The following is a 14296-nucleotide window of genomic DNA, read 5'->3' as shown; positions in this document are numbered from 1 at the left end:
AATTGAGATGATTCGCTAGAAATAGCACACTGCTCAGTTTCATGTGCCCCCGCACAAAGTTCACAAACACTAGTGATTTGATTAACTCCATAATTAGCCAAAGAGTCCACTTTCATCGTCAAAACTTGAAGTTGAGCAGCTATGGCAGTAGCTGTATCCACTTCCAAAATTCCTGCTACTTTGCCTAGCAATATTCTTTGCGTAGGATTCTGGTATTCATTAGCTTCCATGAGCTCAATCAACTCATAAGCTTCATTATAGCTTTTGGCCCATAAGGCTCCACCAGACGCTGCATCGAGTATAGGTCTAGATTGTGCGCCTAAACCATTATAGAAATAGTTTATAATCATCCAATCAGGCATGCCATGGTGTGGGCACTTCCTTAGCATCTCCTTGTATCGATCCCAAGACTCACACAGAGATTCTCCAGTTTGCTGTGCAAACTGAGTAAGAGCATTCCTGATTATAGCAGTCTTCGCCATAGGAAAGAATTTAGTGAGAAACTTTTGAGCAAGATCCTCCCATTTGGTGATAGACCCTGGTGGTAGATAATGTAACCAGCACTTTGCTTTATCCCTCAGAGAGAATGGGAAGAGTCGTAGCTTGATAGTATCTTCAGTCACCCCATTGAACTTGAAAGTGTCGCAGATCTCGATGAAATCCCTGATGTGCATGTTGGGGTCTTCTGTAGGAGACCACCCAAACTAAACTGAGTTTTGTATCATCTGAATTGTGCTCGACTTGATCTCAAAAGTGTTAGCCGAGATGGCTGGTCTGATGATGCTCGACTGAATATTATTGATCTTAGGCTGAGAATAGTCCATCAGGGCCTTAGAAATTTCTGTTTGATCTCTCATCACTACTAAAGTTGGCTGCTCGACTTTCTCTTCTTCTTCTACTTTCTCTTCATTCTCAAAAACTTCCCTTCAAATAACTACAGCTTCTTCCTCGGCTTGATCCAGAGTTCTCTTACGAGCCCGCGAACGCGTATGCATACACGCTCGCTAGAGTACCTGAAACACGACAAGGAAAAGAGTAGATAAGTAACAATGTCCGAGTCAATGAACTTTAACGATCACTGATGACAAACAAATTAACTAAAATTAACACCGAGTCCCCGACAGTGGCGCCAAAACCTTGTTAGTCGCTAAGCACGCGCTAATAATTCACGCAAGTATACGCGATCGCAAGTAATATAGAATTATTTCTAGTTCGTTCCCACGGAGACTGGTTTAATTAAATATGTGATTTATGTACTTATGCAACAATGATATGGCTATTATTCAATGCAAAGATGAATAACAATTTGGGTTTTTATTATACTACGATTAACTATTGAGAATTATACTGGAGAATATAAACTAAGAGATTAAAGAGAGTTGAATAATATATAATACGAACATGGGATTCTAACTTCATTAAATACTTCATTCAATAGCCTTTTCTTTCTTAACGTTAGCATGTAATGGTGATGACACTAATCAGATAACACGAAACTGCTAAACACCAACTTTCATTGCACGAATAACATACTACCAGACATCCACAAAAAAGATAGAAGTTAAATAGACACCAATTATATTGAGACCCTATATGTTTGTAGACTTTGACAACATAATGGCTTAATGCACAAGTTATCTATCGTGATTACATAGGGCAAGTAAGATGGTTAAAATTACCTACGAATCATGTATAACAATAACACATGGACCTATGCTAGCATAGCAAGTTCTAAACCCTTAAATTCACTGTCGCTTCATTAAGAATTAATACGATAGCATGGCATCGAAACAAATTAACTAAAGAAATCCATAAATAAATCCGCTAGAACCCCACGATAGTGATTAGCCCATAATTGGACTCATCACCAACGTGGGTTCCGATGAAAGCATGGTATAATAAACGTAGTCTTTATACTTAATAAATAATAAACCAAGTACGAAATAAGAGTATAGTTCACGAATAAGAAAACTAGCATCCAAAGTTACAACTTAGAACAAAGAATCATAAGTATAAACTAGGTCTTCTTCACCTTCGTTGAATTATGCTAAAATGGTCTCCTTACGCCTTCTTCTTGTGCTCTGGTATGTCTCCTTGTGAAAAATGATCTTTATTTAGGTATATATAGCAGCCCATGCATAGTAGAAGTCCTCCAATCAAAAACCCACAAGAATCAGGATTCTTAAAATCCCGATCCGGTGCGGCCGCACGCTTGATCAGCACGGGTGCGCTGTGTCTCTGTACTTTGGGCGCGGTCGCGCGCTATGACAGCGCGGGCACGCCGACCTTCTGGAGAAAATTCCATTTTTCTTCTTTTCTTGCTGCAATGAGTTGGTCTTCATTAGCTTTATTCCTTGGATACCATCCTAACACCATATTAGCATAAAATCAATGCTAATTCACCTGAATTCCGGATTAAAGCCTGAAATACAAAAACACTAGAAAATACATTAAAACACCAACAACTTGAGTACAAATACACTAATTCAAAGTTTAAAGGAGCGTTATAAAATGTCATAAATGCCACTCAACATCTACCTTGACAAGGGGAATCATCCTTGGAGGGAGCTTCCTTACAGAGGAGCATCTACCTCGACAAGGGTATTCATCCTTGGAGGGCGCGTCCTCTGTAAGAGAAGCATCTACCTCAACAAGGGGAATAATCCTTGGAGGGAGCTTCCTTATAGAGGAACATCTACCTCGACAAGGGGAATCATCCTTGGAGGGGGCTTCCTTATAGAGGAGCATCTACCTCGAGAAGGGAAATTCATCCTTGGAGGGTGTGTCCTCTGTAAGAGGAGCGTCTACCTCGTCAAGGGAAATCATCCTTGGAGGGAGCTTCCTTACAAAGGAGCATCTACCTCAACAAGGGTGTTTATCCTTGGAGGACACGTCCTCTGTAAGAGGAGCATCTACCCTGACAAGGGGAATCATCCTTGGAGGGAGCTTCCTTACAGAGGAGCATCTACCTCGACAAGAGAAATCATCCTGGGAGGGCGCGTCCTCTATAAGAGGCGCATCTACCTCGACAAGGGTCTTCTACAGAATCTTCATGTAACAAAACCAAATCAAAGATCAATATTCTTAGAAGGCTTCTATCTTTTACGAAACTCAAGGGATGCAGAAACTATCTCATGTAGAAACATCTCTTAGGCATCTCACGAAGTGGCATCCGATAAAGGCCATCTCACTCTCAGAGACATTTTCTTGAAGTTGAGGGGATCTCCTCCGTGACAAATCTCTTTCACAATCTTCTTCTTGCACTAGTCCCAAAAATAATTAACGAAAAACACAATAAAACTAGTTGAGTGTTACCTCGAGGGATCGTCTTAAAGGCGATGACTAGCTCATGGTAGTAATGCCTTCTTCTTGGAGTGTTCTCCTCCCGACCGTTCTCAGATTTGCTCCTGGTTAAGTCCTTTGAACTAAATAGTGTTCTCCAATCTTCTAAATCAAATAGGATTCTTCAGTCTTCTTATTGGAATATGATTCTCCAATCTCCTAAATGGAATTGGATTCTTCAATCTTCTAAATAGAATAGGATTCCCCAATTTTTTTATATCGGATAGGATTCTTCAATCTTCTAATTAGAATAGGATACTCCAATCTTCTATACCAAATAGGTTTCTCCCAATCTTCTAAACCAAATAGGTTTCTCCCAATCTTCTAAACCAAATAGGATTTTTTGGTAAAAATTTGCAGCTACTGTTTGTTAGATATATTTGAGATGTCATGTCTAATATGATTTGTGTTTAGTTTTCGGAACTTAACAACAGGACAAATCGGAATTAATGAAATCAGGACTTACTGGAAGTCAGAACTTAATATCAGAACTTAAGGTCATATCAGAACTTAAGTGCGGGAAGACTTTCAGATAAGGAATGAAGCTGATTTACAGGAGAAGATCGAGACTAAAACAATAGAAGATATATATGGAAAGAGTTAGAAGACTGGAAAACTTGTAAAAGATATCTAATTGATATATTTTAGGAGACAGAATTGTATTCCATATCAGCTAGAAGTTATCTTATAACTGTGTACTATATAAACACAGACTTAGGGTTTACACTATATGTGATATCATTATCAAGAAGATTATACATTGTAACCTAGCAGCTCTTACTGATATTTGTTCATCACTGAGAGAGAACATCAGTTCATATTGTAAAAGAGTTCATTGAATATACTTGATCTTTGTTACATACTTGTGTTAAATCGATTTGATTGTATAAACACTGTATTCAACCCCCTTCTACAGTGTTGTGTGACCTAACAATTGGTATCAGAGTTTTTCTGTTAGCACACATACAGTAAAGATCCAAACAATCATGTCTGAAGAAACACAAACCCCAACTAAGCCCACCAAAACTCAAGAAACATAAAACATCCAAACCCACGGTCGATATGAGATTATTAGGGTTCCCATACTGAGACCTTATGAGTATCCCATATGAAAAGTGAAGATGGCTATGTTTCTGGAAGCTACAGATCCAGAATACCTTGATAGGATTAATGAAGGACCATATAAGCCTACCAAGCTCTCTGTTGCAGTTGCTGATCAACCAGCAAAGTCCATACCAAAGGAGAAAGGTGATTACACAGCTGAAGACATCTCATATAGTGCCAAGGATGCAAGGGTAAGGCATTTGCTGCATAGTGCCATTAAGAATGTCATGTCAAACAGGGTAATTAATTGCAAGACTGGAAAGGAGATATGGGATGCTTTAGAGACAAGATGCCAGGGAACTGATGCAATCAAAAACAATAGGAGGATTATACTCACTCAAGAGTATGAGCACTTTGAATCAAAAGCTGATGAGTCATTAACTGATTTATATGACAGGTTTGCCAAACTCTTGAATGATCTGTCACTGGTGGACAAGGAATATGATCTTGAAGATTCAAATATAAAATTCCTTTTAGCTCTTCCTGAAAATTGGGATTTGAAGTCTACTACCATAAGAGACAACTATGACCTTACTGAAACTACTCTTGATGAAATTTATGGTATGCTCAAGACTCATGAACTTGAAATGGATCAAAGGAGCAAGAGGCATGGAAGAAAGTCAAGGACAGTTGCTCTTACAGCTGAGGAGGAATCTCCTAAAGTGGTTGCCTCAAAGAGGGGAAAAGGAAAGGCTCTCATCATAAAGTCTGATCCAGAGTCATCATATTCTGATGATGATGATTCAGAAACTGAAAGTTTACCTGAAATGGATGCTGATGAAGAGATGATGAAACTGTGTGCTCTTATGGTGAAGGGTATGACAAAGATAGCCTACAGGAAATTCAGAAAAGGCAAGAAGTTTTCCAGGAAAAGTGGAAGTTCTGATAAGAAAGGGTTCAGAAAATATGAAGGCAAAGGAGGAAAGTCTGACAGAGGAGACAACTCAAATGTCAAATACTACAATTGTGGTGAAAGAGACCACATATCTCCTGATTGCAAGAAAGGAAAAAGTGACAAAGGCAAGGCACTTGTCACAAAGAAGAAAAGCTGGACAGACACTTCAGATTCTGAACATGAGGTGAACTATGCCTTGATGGCAAATGTTGATAGCAGTACTGAAACTGCTGAATTGAAGGACCTCAAATGACTTATGATTTTCATACTGATAATATTACTGAGTTGAGATTATATCTTAAAACCATGTTCATTGGTTATAGAGATCAGACTTTAACATGTGAAAGATTAACATCTGAAAATCTTGCTTTTAAAAAGAGAAATGACTATATAGAAAAGGAGTTAGTTTTTCTTCATCAAACTAAGAAACAAAGAGATGATGCTTTGTATGTTAGAGATAAAGTGTTAAAGTTGAATGAATCTCTAAAAGCTAACTTAGAAAAAGAAAGAGAGATTATCAGAACTTGGACTAACTCTGGCAAAACAACTCAGAATTTACTAAGTAGTGGAAACTGGAAAGAGGGCTTAGGTTATGGAGATGATAAAAGTGAGAAAGGAACTAAACAAATTGAGCCAATTGTTGTTAAACAGACTACTAAGCCAAAGGTAAATCCTGTTAAGTTTGTAGCAAAAACTGTAAAGTCTGATTCTGAAAAGATAAAAGAGTCTAGGACAGAAGTCAAAGAAAAGTCAACTTTTGACAAATTAAAACAGGATAAACCAGCTGAAGTAAACATAGGCTTAATGACAAAGAAGCAGCTTAAGTATAAGCTGAAAGAGATTATAAATATGAACAAGGTAAAGGAAGCTTGGAAAAATAGGAATTAAAAGGAAGGTGTGAATAAAAGCAATTATTACATGCCTGTTCCTAATGCTCCCAGAAAGAAATGTTATAACTGTGGAAACTCTAACTATCTTGCTTCTTTTTGCAGGAAAAATAAAGAAATAAACTCTTTACCTCCTAAATCAGGAGTTAAGAGTCAGCTGTTAGGTTTAAACAACAAAATCCTTGTTTTCATTGTGGTAGTTTATGGCATTCCATTTATACTTGTAAGGAATATCATAGTTTGTACTATGATTATTATCAAATAAAACCTTCTTTGAAGAAAGTTAGTATTATTCCTTTTAGTGTAAAGTCTGATGCAAAGTCTGATATAAGTTCTGATAAATAGCATGTTAGCATAAACTTTGAAATTAAATCCGCTGCAAATGCTAACAAACTTAAAAAGGCCAAAGGATCCAAGAAAGTCCGGGTCCTTAAAACTAACCAATAGTGGTCTTTGTGATTGCAGGGCAACAGGAAAAACATCCTAGTTCTGGATAGTGGATGTTCAGGACATATTACTAGAAACAAAGCCCTGCTATCAGACTTTATGGAGAAAGCTGGCCCAGGAGTTTCTTATGGAGATGGCAACATGGGAAAAACTCTGGGATATGGCAATATCAATCTTGGGAATGTCATTATTGAAACAGTACTCTTGTCTCAGGACTTAAACATAATCTGCTAAGTGTGAGTCAAATCTGTGACAGAGGTTATCATGTGGATTTCTTTGAAGAACACTGTGAAGTTGTAAGCAATTCTACAGGCAAAGTGGTTCTGAGAGGTTACAGGCATGGTAACATTTATGAAGCTGGACTTTCAACAAGTACTGATGGTTCTGCAATCTGTCTGTTGAGTAGAGCATCAATTGAAGAAAGCTGGAATTGGTATAAAAGACTCTCTCATTTAAATTTCAACAACATAAATGAGCTAGTAAAGAAAGATCTTGTGAGAGGACTGCCAAAATCAGTGTTTGCTCCTGATGGCCTTTGTGATTCATGTCAAAAGGCAAAACAAAGAAAATCTTCATTCAAGAGCAAAACTGAATCTTCAATTCTTGAGCCTTATCACCTACTGCATGTTGATCTATTTGATCCAGTCAATGTCATATCTATTGCAAAGAAGAAATATGCTATGGTTATAGTGGATGAGTTCACAAGGTACACTTGGGTGTATTTCTTGCACAAGAAGAATGAAACTGCATCTACTCTAACTAATCATGTCAGATAGCTGGATAAATTGGTCAAAGATTCTGTCAAAATTATAAGAAGTGATAATGACACTGAGTTCAAGAATTCAATCATGGAAGAGTTCTACAAAGAGCATGGAATAAAATAGGAATTTTCTGCACCTGGAACTCCACAGCAAAATGGAGTTGTAGAAAGAAAGAACAGGACTTTTATTGAAGCTGCACGAACTATGCTTGATGAAGCAAAGCTACCAACCTACTTTTGGGCTGAAATTGTGCAGACTGCTTGTTTTACACAGAATGCTACACTCATAAACAAGCATGGAAAAACACCATATGAGATGGTGAAGAAAAAGAATCCAAATCTGAAATACTTTCATGTATTTGGTTGCAAGTGTTTTGTTCTTAAGACTCATCCTGAACAGCTATCAAAATTTGATCTAAAAGATGATGAAGGAATTTTTGTTGGATATTCACTTTCCACAAAAGCCTTCAGAGTCTACAATTTAAGAACAAGGGTTGTAATGAAATATATCAATGTATCTTTCGATGATAAGAAGATTACTGGACTTGAAAATTTTAATGATCATGATCAGCTGAGATTTGAAAATGAAGATTTAAATTCTGATTCTGTAAATTCTGATGATTTAAACTCTGATCCTGTAAGTTCTGACGGGTTAAGTTCTGATGTCATTGAAACTGTGGTAACTACTCCAAGGGAAACTGCACCTGTCTAGGGGGAGCAAGCTGAAGATCCTACCACAACTCAAGACTCTCAAGCAGCATCAGAACCTGTCATTGGCTCTTCAAGTTCTGATTCATCAAGTTCTTATGAGCCAAATTCTGATAATTCTGGAAACTCTGATACTTCAAATCCCGAAGGATCCAACTCAAATTCTGAAGTCTCAGAGAGCATAACTATAGGGGGAGCATCAGAAAATGCTGATGGAGACAGCATAGATCATAGGGGAGGATCCAGTTCTAGAGAACAACTTCCATCTGCAAGAAAGTGGACCAAATCACATACACCTGACTTAATAATTGGAGATCCTGAAGCAGGTTTCAGATTTAGAACTGCAACATCAAATGAATGTCTCTATCATTTCTTTATGTCTCAGACTGAACCAAAGAAAGTGGATGAAGCTCTTCAAGATGCTGATTGGGTGCAAGCAATGCAGGAAGAGTTAAATGAATTTGAAAGAAATAAAGTCTGGACCCTAGTGCCAAGACCAAAGAACAGATCAATTGTTGGCACAAAATGGGTGTTCAGAAACAAAACTGACAGTGATGGCATAATTACAAGAAATAAAGCAAGGATGGTTGCAAAAGGCTACTCTCAACAGGAGGGTATTGATTATGATGAAACATTTGCACCAGTTGCTAGATTGGAAGCCATAAGAATCTTTTTGGCTTATGTTGCTCACAAAAAGTTTAAAGTCTTTCAAATGGATGTGAAAAGTAATTTTCTCAATGGAGAATTGGAAGAAGAGGTATATGTTGAACAATCTCTAGGATTTGTAGATTCAAAATTTCCAAATCATGTCTACAGGCTTGATAAAGCACTTTATGGCCTTAAGCAAGCTCCAAGAGCATGGTATGAAACTTTAGCTCAATTCCTTCTAGAAAGTGGATTTTACAGAGGTACAATTGATAAAACATTATTCTACCTCAACCATGGAAAGGACTTACTTTTGGTACAGATATATATTGATGATATCATATTTGGTTCTACAAATGCCAAACTCTGTGAAACATTTGCAAAGCTAATGCAGTCAAGATATCAAATGAGTATGATGGGAGAACTTAGTTATTTTCTGGGACTTCAAGTCAAGCAAAATGAAGAAGGTACTTTTATCAATCAATCCAAGTACACCAGAAATTTACTGAAGAAATTTCGAATGCAAGACTGTTCAACTGCATCCACTCCAATGGCCACTGCAACCAAGTTAGTTAAGATACTGGTTCATCAGTTGATATTACTAACTACAGAGGTATGATTGGTTCTTTACTCTATTTAACTACAAGTAGACCTGATATCATATATGTTACCTGTCTTTGTGCAAGATTTCAGGCTGATCCAAGAGAACCTCATCTTATAGCTATGAAAAGAAATTCAAGTACCTCAAGGGTACAGCAGATCTAGGATTGTGGTATCCTAGAGAATCAGACTTTAAGCTAATAGGTTACTCAGATGCAGATTTTGCAGGATGCAAAATAGACAGGACAAGCACTAGTGAAAGCTGCCAATTTCTTGGGGGTAGATTGGTTTCTTGGTTTAGCAAGAAATAGAAATCAATTTCCACATCAAGTGCAGAAGCTGAATATATTGCTGCAGGAAGCTATTGTGCACAGATTCTTTGGATGAAGAATCAATTACTCGACTATGGGTTAGAATTTTCTAAAATACCTATTTACTATGATAATCAAAGTGCTATTTCTATGACAGGTAATCCAGTACAACACTCAATAACAAAGCACATCAGCATTAGGTACCATTTCATAAGGGAACATGTGATGAAAGGTACAGTGGATTTACATTTTGTTCCAACTAATCAACAACTAGCAGATATCTTCACAAAACCACTATGTGAAGCTACTTTTACAAGACCGTTAAATGAACTTGGAATGGTTTCAGGTTCTTTCTCTAAATCTGCTTAGTTTTTGTTCTCATGCATCAGACTTTATGATCAATGTTTACAGATTGTCTTATCTTCATATAATATGAGCTTAAATTATAATACATTAAATGCTGATTATTCTCTGATGTAGATCTATATACTCTGATAGTGATTTGAATGTTCTGTGACTATTCAATCCAATGAGGATTACTGTGCTAGATGTTGACCTAGTAGTCTTTAACATACTAGAAATCACATGTTTGAATTAGTTGTTTATGTCGAAATTCATTAACACAGGCAAATTCTGATTTTGAGCTTAGTCAAATTTACTGTGTGTATCTTATTACTAAGTCACAAACTAGATTCTTGCTTCTTATCTGTCAAATAATGATGTCAAGGATGAACCACATGCTTGATAAGCCACACTTATTTGAAGGAAAGAAAAGAAAAGAAAATTGAAGTCAGGTACTCCTTTGAGACCTAGAGTAAATATGTGGAAGGGAAGATCCAAGTGCATTACTAATATTAAGTTATATGCATTAGAAAAGCAAATAAATTTTTCTTGGTGACTTTTCACATTCTCTGATTACTGGAGAAATACTCTGATAATAGCATAAATTCTGATAGCAGTTGTGACTCACTTACACTGAGAAGCCACTATAAAAACGAATTTCAAAAGATGCATAAAATGAGCACAAACAGTTGAGGTGGACTCTTGCATAAATTTATTCTATAGTAGACTTCATTATTAATGACAGATTTGAAGCACTTTTCTTAGTTATGCCTTATTTCTAAGATATACTGGAGTTTATCAGACTTTAATCTTTATCTGATATTCTGCTAATGCACACACTATCACTCCATATGAATGATGAAAATTATTGTGGTGATTAAGTTGTTTCAGATAAACAGTTAAGTGTCATATACATAAATTCCGAGGACAAGTTCTGATGGAAGTTCTGATGATTAAACTCTGAAGAAACAAGTCAGTATTTGTATGAAGAATCACAATAACAAACATTCACTTTTTGAGTACAGAAGCCATGTTCTGATGACCGTTAAATTCTGATGTTAGTCAAGTTCTGAAGCAAATCCTGATGGAAACTCTGATGCTTATGTGGCATTATTTATTTACTTGACTTATTTGTGGTAAATACTGAAATGGTCATATTTTATCATAATATAATTTAGGGAGATAAAAACAGTCATAATCATTTGGTTAAGTGGGAAACGTGTTTGTCTTGAAAAACTGCATGTGCATATTAATTACTGCTTAGTTCTCGTGCCCACTAACTTCTGCTTTAACTTTTTACTGACTGTTCACATGTATCTGCCATGCTTCAAAAATATAGTTGTTATCACATGGGCTGTATAAATAAGAGAGTTAAAAGATTTTCTAATCTTTTACCTACTTTTCTTATTTTCTCATCTTTCTTGTTTTCTCTCACCCACTAATATTCTCTGAAGTTATTTTTCATACAAGCATTTTATCAAACACCTTGCAAACACTCTTTTTCTCATTTGATTTTTCACAGAAATGGCGCCAAAAGACATTGTTTTCAATGGAGCTAAGTTTGTTCCCAACAACTACTTGGCTATTCTTAGCAAGGGTGAAGCTCCATCAGAACTTCACTTCATTCAGGACTTCCTTGCTAACTCTGAGATTGGGTATGCTTTGACCCAACCATAAGCAATCTCTGGAACTCAAGTGCTGGAGTTTTAGAGAAGTGACATGTATGATGATGGTGGTGCTCATGGGTCCCCAAGTATTATCTTTTCAACAGGGGAGGATGATCATGTAATGACTTTTTCTACAGTCCGACAGGCTTTACATTTTCCAGAAAATTGTGTCTACAGTTCAACAGTTGAGGAGCCAGCTCTTCAACAGATGATGGCCAATCTAGGGTATGAATTTGGAAAAGCTGGGTCAATTGAAGAGACCTCACATATGGAGAGAATGGAGTTTCTTCTTTGACTGCATCACAAAGGCCTTTGCCAACAAATGTTCTAATTTTGATGCAATCCCAATTCTCAGTCAACAAATCAGGTATGCTCTCATTAATCAAACTCATTTTGATTATGGAAGTGCTATTTTAGGATTTATTGGGGATAGGATGACAAAAGATAGAAATACAGTTTACTTTCCTAGATTCTGTCAGCTTATTTATAGTTATTGTTGCTCTGATGCACCCCAACTAGCAAGTGAGTTAATTGAACCATTTAAAATTGCTAAGAGAGCCTTTATTGACTTATTATCTACTGATAATAAGAAGACTATTTTGAGACCCCTCCAAATTCCTACATCGGTCAAACAAGTCTTGGTAAATTCTGATCCAGCCACCTACGCTGCCTTATATCCTGATGTCCAACCAACCCAACCTCCATCAGCACCTCCAACCACTACACAACCAACCACCTCTCAACCTCAACCAACTCAACCGACCATCAGAACATACTTCCAACCATCTCAATCCTCACAACAACAACCAACTTAACCTACCATCAGACCTTCATCTTCCAGGCCTAAGAGGGAAAAGTCTGTTCCTCAACCTCCACAAAAGAGAAGGAAGATGATTCTCAGGGATGAATTTGATAGTGAAGAGGAGCAAGTACAGGTTCATGCATCAGAAAATGTGACTGTTGAAGATGAAAATATATTTTTTCAGAAAGAAGCTGAAGGGTCAACCCATCAAAATTTAGATGAAGCTGAGGGTTCAGGTACTTTGAAGAGAAAAATAACTATAAGTTCTGATGATAAAGAAACTCCTTCACTAGCAAGGAGATTAAAGAAAATGAGAGCAAGAAGGCACATGGCCAAGCCTCCATCAGAGAATACTGAAGAAGCTGAGTAGGGGGATCAGGAATCTCTGATCTCACAGCCAATTGTACTTGAAGCTTTGCCATCTCCAACTCAAGCTCAAGACACTGCTCAAGATACTGTGCTCACACCTCCTATCTCTCATATTCATGACAAAGCTACAAATAATGTTGAAGAATAAGCTGCAAGTTCTGAAATAGATATTCACAATCTGAATATACCAACTGTTCTTTATTTGGAAGCTCCAACACCAGCAGCTTAGCCATCTACAGTCAACTATCCAATTTCACAGGCTGAGATTTCATCAACACCTATTCTGGAGATAAATTCTGATGCTCAGAATTTAGAAGAAGTTGTTCCAGAATCTCCAGTTGCCTCGCACAATCTAGTACTGTCAGAAGATAATGAGTCTTCTTCAAGTTCTGAAGACAATGTTTCTGTTGCTACTCCTGCTCCCATTCTAGGAAAGGAGGCACTTATTGAGAAGTTTGTTGAGCAAGCTGCTCCTATTCCTTGGGAAGATACTCACGGAGGTGTGGAGTGGACCAAGAAGTTGAATGAAACTGATTTCATTCCAAGCTCTAAAGTTCTGATAAAGCACATTGCTAAGGCTGATGAGCTGATGACAAGTTCTGATTTTAAGACTCAACTCAAAGTCATAGCTCTAAGTATCAAGACACTTCAAGGTCAACATTCTGCTACTCATGAAAAGGTTGACAAACTTCTTGAAAATGCTGAAAAGCTGGATATGGAGACCAAACTTGATAAAAAGAGGTTTATCAGGCCTATTTCTGAGAAAGTTGAAGCAAATGAGAAAATACAAGAGAAGCAACAGGCCCAAATTACTGAGGTCCTACAAAATCAAGCTTCTCAAAAAGCTCAATTTGATGAAATCCAATCTTCAGTTGAACTTCTTCTCTCTCTCCTACTACATGATGATGCCAAAAAGGGGGAGAAGGTAGTTAAGTCCAAATGCACACCTACTCAAATACTGAAGAAGAAGGATGACAAAGGTGATGACCAGGGAAACTCTGATAAGAGTAGAGGTCATGGAAAAGAACAAAGCAGCAAGGTTTCTTCTAGGAAACTAATTAATGATGTAAGTAAATCTTCTACTCAAAAGAAGATAAGTTCTGAAACTGCTCAAACTCAAAATCTGATAGCAAGTGCTGATAATCAAAATCTGATATCAAGTTCTGATGAGCAAAGTCTAATGACAAAGCCTGATGTTTTAATTCAAGGTAGAAGTCAAGACTCTCAAAAGTTTATGCAAACTCTGAAGCTTAAGGGAAAGCAGACTACAATCTACTACAAGGATCCCATGATTCAGACACTTGATGAAGAAACTAAAAGTTTGTTTCTGAAGCATAATCCTAGAATGGATTTGGAAAATCTCAAGGAGGAAGAAGCTAGATTTAAAGCTAAAAAGACAAATCTAAAGCCAAAAGTT

At 37.1% G+C, this 14296-nt stretch overlaps 1 non-coding gene across 1 annotated transcript; it reads left to right on the top strand.

Moving 5' to 3' along the window:
* Window positions 1–360: 360 nt before the first annotated feature.
* Window positions 361–467, top strand: LOC141722096 (small nucleolar RNA R71). The gene has a single exon (XR_012575127.1). It is a non-coding gene; the product is annotated as a small nucleolar RNA R71 (small nucleolar RNA).
* Window positions 468–14296: the final 13829 nt, after the last annotated feature.

The sequence above is a fragment of the Apium graveolens genome, chromosome 4, assembly GCF_009905375.1.
Source record: "Apium graveolens cultivar Ventura chromosome 4, ASM990537v1, whole genome shotgun sequence".
NCBI lineage: Eukaryota > Viridiplantae > Streptophyta > Magnoliopsida > Apiales > Apiaceae > Apium > Apium graveolens.
This window is presented reverse-complemented; position numbering and strand designations above follow the sequence as displayed.